This window comes from Ictalurus punctatus, chromosome 18 (assembly GCF_001660625.3).
Source record: "Ictalurus punctatus breed USDA103 chromosome 18, Coco_2.0, whole genome shotgun sequence".
NCBI classification, from domain to species: Eukaryota; Metazoa; Chordata; class Actinopteri; order Siluriformes; family Ictaluridae; genus Ictalurus; species Ictalurus punctatus.
The window spans coordinates 22,974,936-22,993,898 of record NC_030433.2 but is presented as its reverse complement, the minus strand read 5'-3'; positions in this window follow the sequence as shown (position 1 = coordinate 22,993,898).

The following is an 18,963-nucleotide window of genomic DNA, read 5'->3' as shown; positions in this document are numbered from 1 at the left end:
CTGAAGAAGGAAAAAGAAAAAAAAACGAAAGAAAAAGAAGACGATCCACCTGGATAAACACGAATACGAAAGCACAATAGAAAGGAATTGAGAAGTAGACCATTTAAAAAAAAAAAAAAAACACACTGACACCATACAATCTGACACAATGTGTGTGTGTGTGTGTGTGTGTGTGTGTAAACTGATAGATAATCTGGAAGATGTTAATCAGTTATAAATTTTTCCGATTAATAAGTTTATGACAGCAAACAAAGGGTTAAAAGGAAAATTATTATTTGCTTATTGCACTTGTGAAACTCTCTCTCTCTCTCTCTCTCTCTCTCTCTCTCTCTCTCTCTGTGTGTGTGTGTGTGTCTGAGTGTGTCCAACAGGATGTGGCCTGTACCTTTAAGAGAGGGAGTTTATAGAACTTCAAGTAAAGGACTCCAGGGGAAATGACCATATTTGGGCACAGGAAGTGCTGGAATTCCTTCAAGTATGATAGACACCACAATAGAATGGGGTCAGAGGCCAACAGGTTTAGTGATTTAAGGTATTTTATTAGTTTAACACGCAATTTTAACCCACTCAGTACCGGCACACCCAGGCACAGTAGTGCGTCATTCTGCTGCATTCACATATTTTACAAATGATAAAAAAAATAAAGTCGCGTCTGAAAACCCGAAATGCACTGAGACGTTCGGACCAGTTTTATTATACGTTTTTCTTTACATTTTTTTTTAAAAATCGTAAAAAATTTTTTTTTATTTATTTATTTTTATTTATTTTAATCGCCCAGGTACGATATACACGAGAGACGTCTTACATAGTTTGAGATTACATTCCATATATTTCATGCATTTTGTAGAACGGAGTCTGTGAGTAGGGATGTACACCCTAGTCGTGTAGTGAGGTGGGGTAAAAGTTAAAGGAAGTATTTTCTAGAAATATTCTAGCTGATGGATGTAGGCCATTCGACAAAATTTATAGATAGATAGATCGATCGATCGATCACTCCAAGAGCAAGACGTGTAGGGTAACTTCTAAGCAGCTAAAGCTCTCGATCACATCGGCTGATGTTAATGTTCACGAGTCCACCATCAGGAGAACACTGAACAATGGTGTGCGTGGCAGGGGTGTAAAGAGAAAGCAGTGGCTTTCTATAAAAAGGACATTGCTGCACATCTGGAGTTTGCTAAAGATCACAGGGATGAGTGAGAAGGCTATTGAAATAATGTCTTGTGGACCGATGAGTGAGACCAAAATGAAACACTGCATTCCAGCATAAGAACCTTATCTGATCTGAAACACGGTGGTGGTAGGATCGCGGATTGGGGCTGTTTTGCTGCATCTTGGTGAGGACGACTCGCCTTCGTTGATGGAACAATGAATTTTGAGTTATACCAGCGAACTCTAAAGGAAAATGTCAGGATATCTGTCCATGAACCGAATCCGAAGAGAAAGTGGGTCACGCAGCAAGACAACGAGCCTAGACGCACAAGACGTTCTACCAAAGAAGAGTAAAGTGAATGTTTTGGAAGGGCCGAGTCAAAGTCCTGACCTTAATCCAATAGAGAAGTTGTGGAAGAACCTGAAGCGAGCAGTTCATGTGAGGAAACCCACCAACACCCCAGAGCTGAAGCCGTTCTGTACCAAGGAACGTCCAAAACTCCTCCGAGTCGATGTGCAGGACCGATCAACACTTACCCCGAACGCTTATCTGCGGTTATTTCTCACACCAGATACTGAAAGCGAAGGTTCACATACTTTTGCCGCTCACAGACATGTAATACTAGATCATTTCCCTCAATAAATAAACGACCGAGTATAATATTTTGTCTCATTTGTTTAATTGGGTTCTCTTTTTCGCTACTTTTAGGAAAATCTGATGAGGTGGTATTTATTCAGAAATGTACTTGGTGAATTCATGTATTCATGTGCTTGGTGAAGAGGTTGGAAGATCGTCAGTGACTCGGACAGCCAGGCGAAGTTCGTTCCACCGCCTGGGTTTCGATGCAGGTCTTTCGTGTAATGAGACACGGAGAGTCCAGTCGAGCCTCGAGACGAGAAGCAGAGCAGGATGTGCGAAGTGCCTTCATGTAAGAAGGTCTGTTTTTAGTTTTGTAGGCACACATCAGTGTTTTAATTCTGATGCAACAGCTTGATGGAGCCACTGGAGGGAACGTGATGTGGGAGAACATCACGTTCGTGATGGATCCTTCGCAAAGTCCGAGGACCATCGGTAGTCCGGTCATGAGACGACGAGGGACTGAACAAGCACCTGGATGGAAATAGGCCGATTTTTTTTGTGTGTGCGTGTTTCTTCTCAGGTTAGCGATGTGATGCGAGACGGATAGCTGCTTGTCCAGAAATACCCCAAGGTTGTGTGCACTTCCTTCATAAACGCTGCAAGCGAAGTGCTTCCGAAGCCGTACGAAGTGAAACACTTTGCTTAAACAACGAGTGAGAGACTTTTCTCTGAAACATCCTGTTTCTCTACATACGTTGTTTACTATGCTTAACTTCCTCCACATCTACCTCTATTTCCTTAAGTACACTGCGGTCACGTCCTGGATCCTTCCTCGTACAGACACTTCATATGAAATTAAAAATCAACAAGAAGTTCTTATGGCCTTACATCAATGGTTAAATCCATTGTTCTCTTTCGGTTACTGCATGGGTATTCTGTGTACTCCCGGAGATCAGACCGGCACGAACGTCGTACCGTCATTAGCGTTCGGTTACTAAAGAGGTAGATAGCACCGGTACTGTTTAAAGAGGACCTGTACGACACGTCAGCTGGTGTGCAAGAACTTCAACATGTCATATATTACATCGCTCATGTTTGCAGAAGTCTCTTTAGATAATAATCCCCAACAGTGCTGTTGATGTGGTGACCACCTGCCAAGTACACCAGGGACATTTTATGGCATCGGATAACGGATGCATTATTTTCTGTCGCTATTTGTTCACGTAAAAGACATGTTCTTTTAAAATGTTATGTAGCAGAAAATCAGAACGATCACTTACTATTTACTGCATATTCAAATCTTTATGAAACAGTATTCTGAATATGTCTCATAGTACGATGACTGTTATTATTATTATTATTAGTAGTAGTAGTAGTAGTAGTTATTCTGTCCATTTCCTATGTCTTCTTGAGCACCTTCAGGTGTGAGATTGTCCGATTACATTCAGTTTGGTTTGAGACAATGCCAGAGATTGTTGTTATCCAATAAACGCTGAACAAACGTGTGGTGAAATGTGAAATTCCCACAGTCAGGACTATAAGGAAGCATTTGTTTCCTCTACCACTTGTAACCTGTTGTTTGTTTCTGAAGCTGGGGAAATTCTTGCTTTTTAATGTTCAGAGTGGCTTCAGGATTCAGGATTACGCCAGGGGTTGGGGGAGTCTACAAAGCTTAGCCAGGATTTTTCTTTTTATTTAGTTACAGCGCTAGACATGACAACCCAGCGTCATCAGAGCTGTTATATTTTACGACTGAGTTCTGATAGCTCCCAGCCTGTTTAACTCAAAACACCTTGAAATTTCCGACACAAGTCTATAAATAATGTCAATTCAAACATAATATATTCTCTTGGTGGAAATTTGAGGAATAAAAAGCTCGATGGCACAATTAAATAGTAATAAGATCTCTCTGAAAACGTTTACGACGAGCCTGATATTTATATAATTGGTTATTCGGTTAGGGTCGCGGCACGGTGGCTTGGCGGTGAACGTGTTCGCCTCGCACCTCCGGGTCTCGGGGTTTGAATCCCGCCTCTGCACTGTGTGTGCGCCGGAGTTCGCATATTTTCCCCACGCTTCAGGGCTCTCCTCTGGGTACTCCGGTTTCCACCCCCAGTCCAAAGACATGTCCTGTAGGCTGATCGGCGTGTCCAAATTGTCCGTGGTGTGAAGGTGTGTGTGCGATTGTGCCCTGTGATGGGTTGGCACCCCGTCCACGGTGTCCCCTGCCTTGTGCACCGAGTTCCCTGAGATAGGCTCCAGGCTTCCCGTGACCCTGTGGAGGATAATCGGTATGGAAAATGGATGGATGGATGGATGGATGGATATTTATCTATGTATGAATCTCTCTGGTGTACAGGAAGCTGAGCCTGCATACACATGAAGCCACGTTACCTCATTTTCTGGTGATGAATCAGAGCGAGTTTTCAGAGTATTGCAATTCCTCGAAAGAGCCGTATAACGAACAGTCGTTGTGTGAAACTAAAGAACACACACTTGAGAAATAAGTGACTGATTTCTACACTACATGCACGGCCAGTACGGGAACTTACCGCAGCGATCTGGTGTTATCATGTATATAAAAAACAACAACAACAACAACAACAAAACAGGAAGATTCTTGTTGTACACAATGTTGGCTCCGACTGTATTACCTTATTTGGCAAATGCAGTTTTGTGGGACGAGATGTAATCTACTATGACTGTAGATTTTGGTGTTGAAAGACGGCGTTAATAATCACCTCGCTTCACACGAAATTCATTCGACAGTCTATTACACTTGGCTCATGGTATCGGCTACTAACTAGTAACAGGAATTGACTGGAACGAGGTGAACAAACTAATTATGCGCCGACTTTCAGAACAGAAACATGTCTGGTTTAACCCCCCCCCCCCCCCCCCCCATCTTTCTCCATCACTGTTTCATTTGTAAAGAAACTTAGCTTGTCAATCTTTCAGGTGCACAATTTCAGGACCACAACCGTAACCCCATGGTTCTCGCGAGAGTTTCCGCGGCGTAAGGGTTACTGGATAGATATCTCCGCAGCCGCGCATTCGAGCGCACTTGAGTTGATCACCCTTGGCTTCACCCTTCATCTCAAAGAATCTTTTGAAGCATTTGAAAACCAAAAAGGATAGTGTCATTTTCAAATATCTTCTGATATTCGATTTGCTAAACCTGCGGAACGTCTGCATTGAACTCCCTGATTGACTCTCGCCGTGTGCCTGTAAAAAATAGAAAGCTCTCTCCGTGAAAAGGTATGATACGCAGGAGAATGGCACATTGAGTTATAAAACAAATCAAACAAAGTGTTTATAGAGTGAGCACGGGGCAGTGTCTTTCCCGCCCCAATCAGCCTCTATTAGCACTTGTTGCAGTTCCCATTTGTGACCACTAGGTGCGATAATAACTCAACGGAGCTGAATGGGGCAGGGAGTACGCGGCACTACGACTGCACAACATCAAGAAGAACATCAGCGAACCATCGCTCGCTCAAAAGAATTCATTCGAGGTTGTGCATGAGGACGTTATAAAGATGAATATTTGTTAAATGGATGACACGCTCTACTGTACGGTTGGGATCCGCCCCATGTGCCCCATGGACGAGCCGCCATTGCTACAGCTTCCAAGCTGTTATACCTTCAAAACTTACACCAGATCAATATCACGCCAATTTCATTCCTTCGTTCAGTGAACCACGTGCACCTTTCTGTGTCACGTGTAAACAACCGTCACATTTTCTGGCACATAACAGCTACCACGCCACGTGATTTGCTGCTCTCAGATTTCTTCTCATGAGCAAAGCAGTCCAGGTTTGAGAAAACACCTAACAGGTAGAAAACATGCAGGTAAAATCGATCTGGTTTTGATCTGAAGGAAGTAAAGTTTACATAAAAGGGGTGGAGTTATTTATGAATAATAACTACAGAAACGGAATTCGGGAGCTGAGCTGTCATGCTAACGTCAACCCCCTCCCTACATATTTCTTTTATTGTGTTGCAATTGCAATTGTTTTTTTAACGTGTGTGTGTGTGTGTGTGTGTGTTTTTTTTTTTTTTGAAGTACTCTCTGATCCTTTGCGGGGATGGTATCGTAAAAAGAAAAGGAAAAAAAAAAACAACAACCTGAGTCCGCCTCCTTCTGCCTCGAGGGTTTCTAGAAGCGAATTGCGTCAGTAAGTCAGATCTGTTAGGAGGGGGTGGGAGCACTAGCTCATACCTGTGGTTAGAAACTTTGCGTGTGATTTAAATGTTGGGATGTCCTTTCTGTTGTCTCCCAGGCAACCAGAGTCCAAACAGACACAATGACGGCGTCAGTGCACCGCTTTGCTGAGCGAATGGAAAATTTATTTTGCAGTAAGAAGGGGGGGGGGGGGGGGGGGGGGTTGGAGCGAGGGGGGAGGGGTGGGGGTAAGAGAGGTGAAGGAATGGCCTCGAGGGGTTTTCATAAGAGTTGCGTCTCTCGAGCCGCCGGAACCCGAAGCTCTGAAAGAACAAACGTCGAGAAAAGCCGTGCCTTTCCTCTAACCGCTCTGGTTCTCGCAGACAGGCAGAGAATTTGTATGTGAGGGCGAATTACGTAAGAAATGGAAAGCAGGGACGGACTGGGTGCAGGTTGTCTTTCAGACCAGGATTTGTTTGAGCTCAAATGGTTTAAGTCGTACTGTATTTCACCCTGTTTCTGGTTTCAGACGATGCCATTATTGCCTTGACGTGTCTGCTGCCTCGGAGACTCCTCCGACTGGACCGGCAGGTGTGGAGAACAAAGCCGGGGGACGTGAGGACAGGGCCTGGTGTGATGTGCACTGCAGAAATAGTGAAAACATCTCTGATTATAATCAGATGTGTCCGGGGTTTTTTTTTTTTAATGATACGATTGCGATAGACGGAATATAAGATTATTAAAGCTATTTCTAGACATTTTAATCTTCAAGCTGGTTCTGCTGGAAGATCTTCCCCCTTCATTCTGAGCCTTTGTTTCTAGAAAGAAGCAAAAGAATATCTGCTGAGAGAATGAGAACTCTAAAGCTGGAAATGAGTAAAAAGCACCAAAACAAGGCTGAATAATAATAATAATAATAATAATAATAATAATAATAATAATAATAATAATAATAATAATAATAATAATAATAATACTAATAATAATAGTAATAAGAATAGTAGTAATAATAATAATAATAATAATAATAATAATAATAATAATAATAATAACAATAATAGTAATAATAAGAATTACATTTATAATAATCTCATAATAAGAAATATTAAATACATTTCCGCTGTTCAAGATATTTACTGATTTCATCATTTTTGCAGAATGCTTTCTGTCCTCTCCTCCTCTCCTCCTCTCCTCCTCTCCTCCTCTCCCCTTCTCCTCTTCTCTCCTCTTCTCCTCTTCTCTCCTCCTCTCCCCTTCTCCTCTCCCCTTCTCCTCTTCTCTCCTCTTCTCCTCTTCTCTCCTCCTCTCCCCTTCTCCTCTCCCCTTCTCCTCTTCTCTCCTCTTCTCCTCTTCTCTCCTCCTCTCCCCTTCTCCTCTCCCCTTCTCCTCTTCTCTCCTCTTCTCCTCTTCTCTCCTCCTCTCCCCTTCTCCTCTCCCCTTCTCCTCTTCTCTCCTCTTCTCCTCTTCTCTCCTCCTCTCCCCTTCTCCTCTCCCCTTCTCCTCTTCTCTCCTCTTCTCCTCTTCTCTCCTCCTCTCCCCTTCTCCTCTCCCCTTCTCCTCTTCTCTCCCCTTCTCCTCTCCTCTCCTCCTCTCCCCTTCTCCTCTCCCCTTCTCCTCTCCCCTTCTCCTCTCCCCTTCTCCTCTCCTCTCCTCCTCTCCCCTTCTCCTCTCCCCTTCTCCTCTCCCCTTCTCCTCTCCCCTTCTCCTCTCCTCTCCTCCTCTCCCCTTCTCCTCTCCTCTCCTCCTCTCCCCTTCTCCTCTCCTCTTCTCCTCTCCTCTCCTCCTCTCCTCTTCTCCTCTTCTCCTCTCCTCTTCTCCTCTCCCCTTCTCTCCTCCCCTTCTCCTCTCCTCTTCTCCTCTCCTCTCCTCCTCTCCTCTTCTCCTCTTCTCCTCTCCTCTTCTCCTCTCCCCTTCTCTCCTCCCCTTCTCCTCTCCTCTTCTCCTCTCCTCTCCTCCTCTCCCCTTCTCCTCTCCCCTTCTCCTCTCCTCTTCTCCTCTCCTCTCCTCCTCTCCCCTTCTCCTCTCCTCTTCTCCTCTCCTCTCCTCTTCTCCTCTCCCCTTCTCTCCTCCTCTTCTCTTCTCCTCTCCTCTTCTCCTCTCCTCTCCTCCTCTCCCCTTCTCCTCTCCTCTTCTCCTCTCCTCTCCTCTTCTCCTCTCCTCTCCTCTTCTCCTCTCCCCTTCTCTCCTCCTCTTCTCTTCTCCTCTCCTCTTCTCCTCTCCTCTCCTCTCCTCTTCTCCTCTCCCCTTCTCTCCTCCTCTTCTCTTCTCCTCTCCTCTTCTCCTCTTCTCTCCTTCTCCTCTCCACTTCTCCTCTCCACTTCTCCTCTCTTCTTCTCTTCTCTCCTCTTCTTCTCACCTCTTCTCTCCTCCTCTCCTCTTCTTCTTTCCTCTTCTCTTGTCTCTCCTCTTCTCCTCTTCTCTTTTCCCTTCTCTTCTTCTTTTCTCTCCTCTTCTCTTCTTCTCTTTTCTCTTCTCCTCCTCTTCTCTTCTTCTTTTCTCTCCTCTTCTCTTCTTCTCTTTTCTCTTCTCCTCCTCTTCTCTTCTTCTTTTCTCTCCTCTTCTCTCCTCGTTTCTTCTCTTCTCTTCTCCTTTCCTCTTCTCCTCTTCTCTCCTCTCCACTTCGCTTCTCTCCTCTTCTCCTCTCCTCTCCTCTCCTGCTCTTCTCATCTTCTTGTATGATCTCTTCTCTCTCCTTCTCTTTCTCGACCCTTTTCTCTTCTCTTCTCTTCATTGCTCTTCTCTCGTCTGTATTCTCTTCTCCTCTAATCTCTTCTCTTATTCTTCATCACCTTCTCTTTTCCTCTAGTCCTTCCTTTTGTTTTTCTCCTCCTCTTCTCTTCTTGTGCGTTCTCTTCTATCTTGCTTCTCCTCTTCTATTCTAACCTCTTCTCTCCTTCACTTCTTACTTCTTCTCTTTCATTTTCTCTACCCTTTTCTCAGCTCATCTTCGTCCTTCTCTTCTCCCCTCTCTCCTGTTTCATCTCTCTCATCATTCTCTTCTTCTCTCTCTTTTTGTCTTGTCTCTTCACCGTTCATCGTCTCTCTCTCTCTCCTTCTCTCTCCTTCTCTTTTCTCTTCTCTTCATTGCTATTCTTCTGAATTCTCATCTCCTCTATTCTCTTCTATCTCCTTCTCTACCTCTAATCTCTGCTCTTCTCCTCATTTCTCTTCTCACTCCATCTTCTCCTCTCTTCTCTTTTCTCTTCTCTTCTCTCCTTATCATGTCTCTTCTCTTCTCTTCTCTCCTTTTCTCTTCTCTTCTCTTCTCTTCTCTCCTTATCATGTCTCTTCTCCTCTCTCCGTTTCTTTTCTCTTCTCTTCTCCCCTTTTCTCTTCTCATCTTATCATCTCCCTTCTCTTCTCTTCTCTTCTCTTCTCTTCTCTCCTTTTCTCTTCTCTTCTCTCCTTATCATGTCTCTTCTCTTCTCTCCTTTTCTCTTCTCTCCTTTTCTCTTCTCTTCTCTTCTCTTCTCTTCTCTCCTTTTCTCTTCTCTTCTCTTCTCTTCTCTTCTCTTCTCTCGTTATCATCTCCCTTCTCTTCTCTTCTCTTCTCTCCTTTTCTCTTCTCTTCTCTTCTCTTCTCTTCTCTTCTCTTCTCTCCTTATCATGTCTCTTCTCTTCTCTTCTCTCCTTATCATGTCTCTTCTCTTCTCTCCTTTTCTCTTCTCTTCTCTTCTCTTCTCTTCTCTCCTTATCATCTCTCTTCTCTCCTTATCATCTCTCTTCTCTTCTCTTCTCTTCTCTTCTCTTCTCTTCTCTCCTTATCATGTCTCTTCTCTTCTCTTCTCTTCTCTTCTCTTCTCTCCTTTTCTCTTCTCTTCTCTTCTCTTCTCTTCTCTTCTCTTCTCTCCTTATCATGTCTCTTCTCTTCTCTTCTCTCCTTATCATGTCTCTTCTCTTCTCTTCTCTTCTCTTCTCTCCTTATCATCTCTCTTCTCTTCTCTTCTCTTCTCTTCTCTTCTCTTCTCTCCTTATCATGTCTCTTCTCTTCTCTTCTCTCCTTATCATGTCTCTTCTCTTCTCTTCTCTCCTTATCATGTCTCTTCTCTTCTCTGGCCATCCAGTTGACCTTTGACACATGAGAACTCTGAGCTATTTCCAGCACCTTCACCTGCCGGTGTTACACGACTCAGGTGTGTTTGTGTCTTGCTGTATCTCGATACGGTAACAGCACACGGCCAGGCGAGTGCTGAATCAACACGGCACGCACAAAGCGAGAGGTAAACCGAAGCGTCGCGGAGCGTGTGACAGCCAGGCAGCGATTACTTCAGCAGCCGATCCTCGTGGAGTGACGCTAGCGCTCGATGGCCCTCCGTGTGGAATTTCACCTCGGCCTTTGTCTCACCGCACGAGCACCGGGATGGTGTTTCCTCACTTTAAATCCAAGGCCATTGTAGTACTATTGTGAGGTGCCAGAGGTGATCAATTATTTCAGAGCCACGCACCTTAAAGGTCAGCTTCCCTAAAGTCCGTAGCACACGACATGGCTCGATACCAAAGACGTTAACGGTGTAAAAAAGAAGTCGCCTGTACGAGCTTTTGATTTACTCCAGAGGAGTTAGTTTCCTGCTCAGGAATTTGAGCGATGCCGTGTTCTAAATATAGACTGGATCTGAAAGTCAAGCTCGGTACTAATCAGAGTGACAGTGAAACGGATCACCGAGAACACGGCCAGGTCGTCAGAGATAAGCCTATTTGGATATCCGAGTCGACTGTAAGGTTGAAAATCACTAGACTATAAAACCATGTTGAGCTTAGCGCACTCGTTTATGCAAACTCCATGGCAGAACGTTCGTCTCGTCTCAAACGTCTTCGACAACACTTCCGACATTCTGCGTTTCCACACGACGACGTGCTGTAAATAAACCAATCAAAATCAAACCCCGCGATCCTCACCAGTGGAGGGGTTCAAGGAAAATGACCCTTTATTCATTTTAGACTTAATTGATTGTGTACGTTCAAGAAAAATACGTACATACACTCATTTGCCAGTTTATAAGGTACCTTGGTTGTACTTATGTTTTACCAAGTGAACATCAGCCGTGGAAAATATTTAAGTAGTTGTACTTTGGTACTTAAGTGGGATATTTATACGGAAACTGGGAATGACTGAAACTGAACACAACCTCTTTACCCTGGAACAAAACAACCCTTTTTAGCATGTAGAGATGCTAACAAGAATCATGACTCTGTTCATCATCATCATCATCATCATCATCATCATCATCATCATCAGGACTTTTTCATGCTACACAATGTACAACCACAAATCCGAAAAAGTTGGGACCAAAAAAAAAAAACCCTATTTGAACATTCATTTCACGCTATAGTATATTGAAAATACATTATTAACACGTTATTAACACATTATTTGATGTTTTACTTTGTAAATGTCATTTATTTGTGAAAATATACACTCGTTTCAAATCTGATGACTGCGATACACTCCAAAAAAGTTGGGGCAGTCGACTGTTTAGCACTGTGTCACATCAGCTTTTCTTTTAATGACACGTATTAAGCGTATGGACGCTGAGTGAAGACAGCGATTGGTTAAGTTTAGCGAGCGGAATTTGTCCACGTCCGTCCGTTACGCATTTCTTCAGCGGCGCAGCCTCTTTACCCCGGAGAAAACGCATTTCTTCAGCGGCGCAGCCTCTTTACCCCGGAGAAAACGACGGCTGCTTTGTCCAAAAACTGTCTGAAATGTCGACTCGTCAGAGTCGGACCACGAAACACGATTCCACTGTGCTGCTGTCCGTCTCAGATGAGACCGAGCCCGGAGAAGTGGGCGGAGCTTCTGGACAGTGTTGATGTACGGCTTCTGCTTTGCACAGTAAAGCCTTAACGCATCTGCGGATGCAGCGGCGAACGGTGTCGAGCGACAAAGGTTTACCGAAGTATTCCCGAGAACATGTCAGGATCTCCATTACGGACTCATGACGGTCTTTAAGACGGTGACGTCTGAGGGATCGGAGATCACGCGCGTTCAGAGGTGGTTTTCGGCCTCGCCCTTTACGCACCGAGATTTGACCGGATTCCTTGAACATTTTAACTATATTGTGCGCTGTAGAAGGTGAAATGCCGCAAATCCTTTGGGGAACGTTCTTCTCAAAGTGTTGGATTATTCGCTGACGCCTTTGTTGGCCGATCGCCGATCCTCGACCCGTCCTCGCTCTTGACTCATGACTCAGCGTTTTTTGGAGGCTCCTTATACAGTGTACTATGATTAGACGTTTGCCTCACCTGTTTCACATCACCTTCTTATTTCAGCTCGTCACATCGCTATTAGTCCTAAACCGCCCCTGTCCCAACTTTTTTGGAACGTGTTGCATGCATCCATTTCAAAATAAACCTTTACCGTCAAAAACAAAAAACAAAAAAACAACAACAACTATGCAGTTGTCTGTAGATTGGGCTGTTTCTCAAACCGGCAGGAATATCTGATACACTTACACATATCTGAAACACCTGATACACTTCTACACACACATAAAAACCCTTTTTTTCACATTGGGAGCAAAGGCTTGATGATGTTTCTATGGTAACGGTGATCATCAGCCCAGTTTGTCAGCTGAATCCATCCTGAATGTCTTCGTGCTCTTTACATACATTCACTGCATGAGGGAAAATATAATGGTTTCTCCAATAGGAAGCCATTCATGATTCGCTCGATGACTGCGATGGCTGCGCTCAGTATCTACCTACCTGGAGTCGATCAGGTTTTTACAGTTTATTCCCATATCTTCTCTGTATTATCTTCATCGTATCAACTAGTTATGAAGCTCGGCTGAATCATGACGGCCGTACAACGCGTCCGTACGTTATGTGTACATTAAAAACCAGTCAGGAACGTTGCCGAGACAATGATGCATTATATTTTGTGCATGTTTAAGAATGTATATCAGGCTCGTGTAATGCAGCCCACATGTTGAGGGCCATGTGCTCCCCCACGTGACCCGTCTCTCCTCCATTCATTCTCTGGCTTAACTCATTTGCTTTTTTAGCAATGGAGCAAATGTGTATGGAAATGTGCGTGTGTGCGCGTGTGTGCACGTGTATGAAAGGTTTAGAAAGCAAAGAAAGGACACGTTTAATAACGTCAAGATTCAAGATTCCGCCCTGTTTCTAGATTTAAATTCGAGCAAACTTGTGATATTCATCGACGTTAACTCTTCAGTACAAAATGTCAGATTTCCATCGAGTCGTATATAATATCTTCCGTCGAAGCGCTCGGACGACGCTCAGATGGATTTCATCTGACACGGATCATCGGCTCACGGCTCATGAGCTCGGGTTCTGCGCGTGTGGAATTTTGCATGCTCTGCCTGTATTTGCATGGGTTTCATGCGGGTTCTCCGGTTTCCTCCCACTGTCCGAAAACATACAGGTGGATTGGCTGGTCGAAATTTCCCCGAGGTGTGCATGGTGCTCTACGATGGACTGGCGTCCCATCTAGGGTGTATTCTCTTCCCAGGATTGGCTCTGGATCCACCGTATCCCTGAACAGTATATACCAGAATGAGTGCATGCTGTGTGTGTGTGTGTGTGTGTGTGTGCAAGATGTCTACACAGAGCCTGCTTATCATTCTTATCTATCAGTCCTGTGGCTCTTAAAGCGACCTGGTGAATGTTTATCCAGAACTCAATTAAAATGTAACTGTGGATTTCTCTCTTGCTTTAGCATGAAACCTGGCACGAGTTCTTTCGCCGCTACAATTACAGATTCGTGCTAAGACAAGACTTCAGGTGACCCGCTGAGCATAAACAAAACCCTTTAAAGTGTGCAGTTGTAGATGACGAGATTGTCCGCCTTTCGAAATAAAAGCGTTGCAACACAAAAAGCTAACTGTTGTTCTCATGTCAGCTGCATCCGCTGCCTGGAAATGAAAGTATACACCAAGACAGTCTACAGTGCTAATGTAAGCGTGTCCGATCTAGCTCAGTGGTCCAGCTGTGGGTGTGAAATCAGACATTTCTGTCTCCCGGTACGGTGAACGCATCTAATTACGTAAAGCGTCCGAGGTAGATACGCTACATCAGCACGTCGCGAAGGCAGAAACGCCAGCGTCTTAGTCATTTGTACTCTCGTTGACTGGAGTTCACTCAAGGTCACGCATTATACACTCAATAGGAGCAACAAACAGAAGAGGAAAAACGTCGCCCGATCTTATTCCAGTGATCCGCTTATTTGGGCGATCGTGCGTTTAACGTAGCCGTACATTCCTAAGATTCCTGCCTCAATGTTCAGCTTTTCTGCTCACCACGGATGTAAAGAGTGGTTATTTGAGTTAGCGTAGCCTTCCTGTCAGCTCAGACCACCATACTATTCTCCTCTGACCTCTCTCATCACCATGTAAACGTTAACTATAGCTCTACATGGGCCCGACTTTCTAGACTGCGCTGCTGCGACACGATTGGCCGATTTGATAACGGCACGGATGTCCGCACAACGTCCAGGTGTTCCTAATAAAGTGGTATTCTCCGCTGCACCGGATATCAGGTCTGCGTGCCTTTCTGTACTTGTTCCTTCTACAGTACACTTCCCTTGTTGAAACAGCAAAGGACACATGGTTTAGTCACCTCTCTCGCGTGGCAAAGAGGACTGAGGTCTCATTGTGCCAGAGGGATGGCGTGATACCGCGAACGTGCGAGACGAGCGGTCGCTGTTGTCTCGGAGCCAACATGGAAATCATGAATCGCAGTTTCAAAATAGAGGAAAGACGATCTGTACTGAAGCTCCTCGCCTATCTATGAGAATAGACTACTGTATGAGTGTGAGAGAAAATAAGCACACGCACAAACATATATTAACGATCTACATGAAGTACGCCGTGAATAAAGTGAATTCATTCATAAAATACAATATAGGCAAATTGATCTCAGATGTATAATGATGATTTTAGCTTGTTTGAGATTTTTACTCATTTTAAGCTGTAATTTAAAAAAAAAAAAAAAAAAAAAAAATTCTATCTTCAGATCATTTCGCTTCTTTCTCGAAGTGCTTGAATTTAGAGAAAACCCCAGCCAATTAAATGGGTAAAAGAAATGTCTAGAAATAGGTTTAATGGTCATATATTATAGTTTATTGTAATCTTATGAAAGAAAACACTAGACGAACCCTAAGTGTCTGACGGTTCAGGCACAGTACAGTAATCGAGACTGGAGGAAATTAAAGCATGAAGAACGTTCCTGGTTTCAGAGAGATTTGATATGTTTTCACATTTAGATGTTCCAAACCAGTTTCCTCACACGCCGTGTGAAACTCAGGAATAATAATAATAATAAAAAAAAATAGTTTCCCGCTAGTCTTAGCACGACACGTGAGAGCACCGAGGACACATTGTGAGAAGTTCGAGACCGATGAAAAGGACGTCTGATTTCAGCAGGAAGAAGTTGTACGACGTGCGGTCCTTATGCTACGGCGTGGGATTTAAAAAACATGGATGCGCCTCATGTTCTGATTTAAATCAGATACGTGTATATATACGGTGTAACGCATCTCAGTGGAAAGATTTGTTTACTGCTGATGCTGTGAGCAGCCATGTTGGTTGGATATCGCTTGCTAAACTCGGAGTCGAGATGGACCGGCCCGATTTTACGAACCGAGGGAGCGTTTTCTTTGGTTTTTCCAAGTTGGAAATATCCTAAAGAGTCAACTTGTGCACCGACATACATTCCGATGCAGAATTCTATGCAGCTTTAAGTGAATTACTGACCATAACCGCGATATGAAATACTATTCCGATTTCTGAGCGGTTTACGCAGGGTACGCTACGGTCGCTCGGTCGAATACCTGTAGAAATACATCACTGCTCTTGTGTAATCCGTGAATGACGGGTGAAGACAGCGCAGACCTGCATACACTGAAACATGCAGGTACGTCATATTAACTAACTCTAATGACGCACGCAACCGAGAGTGTATAAATATTTGCTCTCGTGGCCGCGTGAGAACAGGCCGGAAAATGGCCGCAAAATTCCAGTGATTCCATCACTTTCTTTATCCCACTTTTATTCTACGTTTTAATCCAACTTTAATTTATAACCTACCGTCATGATACATTTTTTTTTTCTATAGCATTTTCTGCATAAATACGAGCTGAAACATCATCGGATTTTCACACGAGTCCTAAACGTACACAAAGAGAACCCAGTCAAACAAACGAAACAAAAATATTACACTTGGTCATTTATTTATTGAGGAAAATGATCCAATATGACAGATCTGTGAGCGGCAAAAGTACGTGAACGTCTAGGATTAGCAGTTTAATCTGAAGGTGAGATTAGAGTCAGGTGTTTTCAGTCAGTGGGATGATGATCCGGTGTGAGTGAGTGAGCGCACTGTTTCAGTTAAAGAACAGGGAGTCTGATCTTCACAACACGTGTTTGTGGAATGTATCATGGCCTCAGAAAAAAAGCTGTTGATGCTCATCAGAGGCTGGAAAAGCTTACAAAACCATCTCGAAAGAGTTTGGACTCTTGGAGGAAATGGAGGAAAGTCAAGACCATTGTTACCCTCTCCAGCAGATCAGCAAAGATCACTCCAAGAGCGAGACGTGTAACAGTCCATGAGGCCACAAAGGAACTCAGGGTAACTTCTAAGCAGCTAAAGTCCTCTCTCACATTGGCTGATGTTAATGTTCACGAATCCACCATCAGGAGAACACTGAACAACGACGGTGTGCGTGGCAGGGGTGCTCTTCAAAAAGAACATTGCTGCACATCTGGAGTTTGCTAAAGATCACAGGGATGAGTGAGAAGGCTATTGAAATCATGTCTTGTGGACGGATGAGTGAGACCAAAACAAATGAGAAGCATTATGTTTGGAGAAATGAAAACACTGCATTCCAGCATAAGAACCTTATCACATCTGAGGAACACGGTGGTGGTAGTATCACGGTTTGGGGCTGTTTTGCTGCATCTTGGTGAGGACGACTCGCCATCGTTGATGGAACAATGAATTGTGAATGATACCAGCAAGTTCTAAAGGAAAATGTCAGGACATCTGTCCACGAACTGAATCTGAAAGAGAAAGTGGGTCATGCAGCAAGACAACGAGCCTAGACGCACAAGACGTTCTACCAAAGAAGAATAAAGTGAATGTTTTGGAAGGGCCGAGTCAAAGTCCTGACCTTAATCCAATAGAGAAGTTGTGGAAGAACCTGAAGCGAGCAGTTCATGTGAGGAAACCCACCAACACCCCAGAGCTGAAGCCGTTCTGTACCGAGGAACGTCCAAAACTCCTCCGAGTCGACGTGCAGGACCGATCAACACTTACCCCAAACGCTTATCTGCGGTTATTTCTCACACCAGATACTGAAAGCGAAGGTTCACATACTTTTGCCGCTCACAGACATGTAATACTAGATCATTTCCCTCAATAAATAAACGACCGAGTATAATATTTTGTTTCATTTGTTTAATTGCGTTCTCTTTTTCGCTACTTTTAGGACTTTTGTCAAAATCTGATGATGTTTCAGAATCCACTGTACGCTCAGTTCAACAAATTGCGACTGATTCGTACGACTTCCGTCCCATCGTTCCGTGAATCTGAAAATCCGATCGAATCACTTGAAGAGAATGTCTGACTCGATTTCAAGTCATTAAAGCAGGCTAGCGCTCTGTCCGGGCATTGACCGGTTAGAAATGACATACCCGGACTTTCGCAAAACGATCCATTACTATATGAGCTGGCGGATGAGTTTGCCACGTGACTACAGGAATGAACGTGACGGCTAAAGGCATGCAATTTTAACACGCTGAATCATGCGTTATCATTTATTAAACAGCTTTTGCGCCTGAGATCATAACCCGATGAACGGTTCGGAATGGAGCCTGATTGCAGCAGAGGATTAATGAGTAATTATTCCATAATTAGGTTAAAGGTCTCGATCTATAATCCATTGTATTCAACCGTCTCCCCACAGGGCATCACTGATTATCCATGACACACAAGAGCGATACCCAAAGCTTATTTATAACAGGCCATACAGCATTTTCCTGTCCTATTATCCCATTGTAGCTGGTTTGTTAAAGTGACGTTAAACGTGCTAGCATGTATTCAGTGTCCACTTTGACTCAGTTTCAGCGATGCGTCCAGGCACGTTCGCCTTAAACGCTTCACGTCAAGCATACTTCTGTTATGAAGTGTATCTTAGAGCCTCTTTTGTCATTAGGATGAGTGAGGATAGATGCAGTTAAACATCTTAATCCATATTTGATAACTGTCTTGGTAACCAGAATAACAAACAGGTCTTATACGTTTCTTGGTGTATACGTCGAGCCTTTTCGCCAACTAAAAAAGGATTTGTTCCGTGTCTCCGCATTTATTTGAATGTGTCTTTGCATGGTAACTTCTTTCCGGATTCCTCCAGACTGCTTGTGGTAATGCTTCGTGTCATTTAATTTAATATACGTTCTTTTTTTTTTTAATATATCGTTCAAACCGGGACAGATTTGTGTATATTCCGTCTTAGTGACAATGGACTTTGACGATGTCTCCGTTGTGATTCCTTTCGTCTTTATTTATTTATTCGTTTGTGTGTTTTATCTTTTCACATAAGTTAAGACTTGAGATTTAGCAAGGTCGAGCTGGCTCTCAGTCACTGAGCACCACAAACTCTTACCACGAAGATAAGAGGAGAAAAGCACGTGGCATTGAGGTTAAATAGCTCCCCCTAGTGTCCGGTTTAGTCACGTGGCCTACTTTTTAAAAAAAAATATTTTTATATCCAGTATTTAGAGTTAAAAAATAAATAAATAAAAAGTCAAAGAAATCTCAGATGACTCACCTTAACAGTCAGCCAGGAGAGGAAAATTCTTCAGTAATTGTACTTTGTTAATGTAATTAATTACTATTTTGGAAGAGTTGTACTTATCTCGAGTTAGCAGAGTAGTTATTCGATCACACTGTTTTCGATCACACTCTAATACCTGATTATGTTTAAATGTAGATATTTGAAGATTTTCACTCAAGTATATTTTCCCCTTCATACTTTTCTACCCCTGCTTGGTGATCAGCCCAACAACTGAGATCTCACACTCGCCAACATCAATCGTCATTAGTGTCCTTG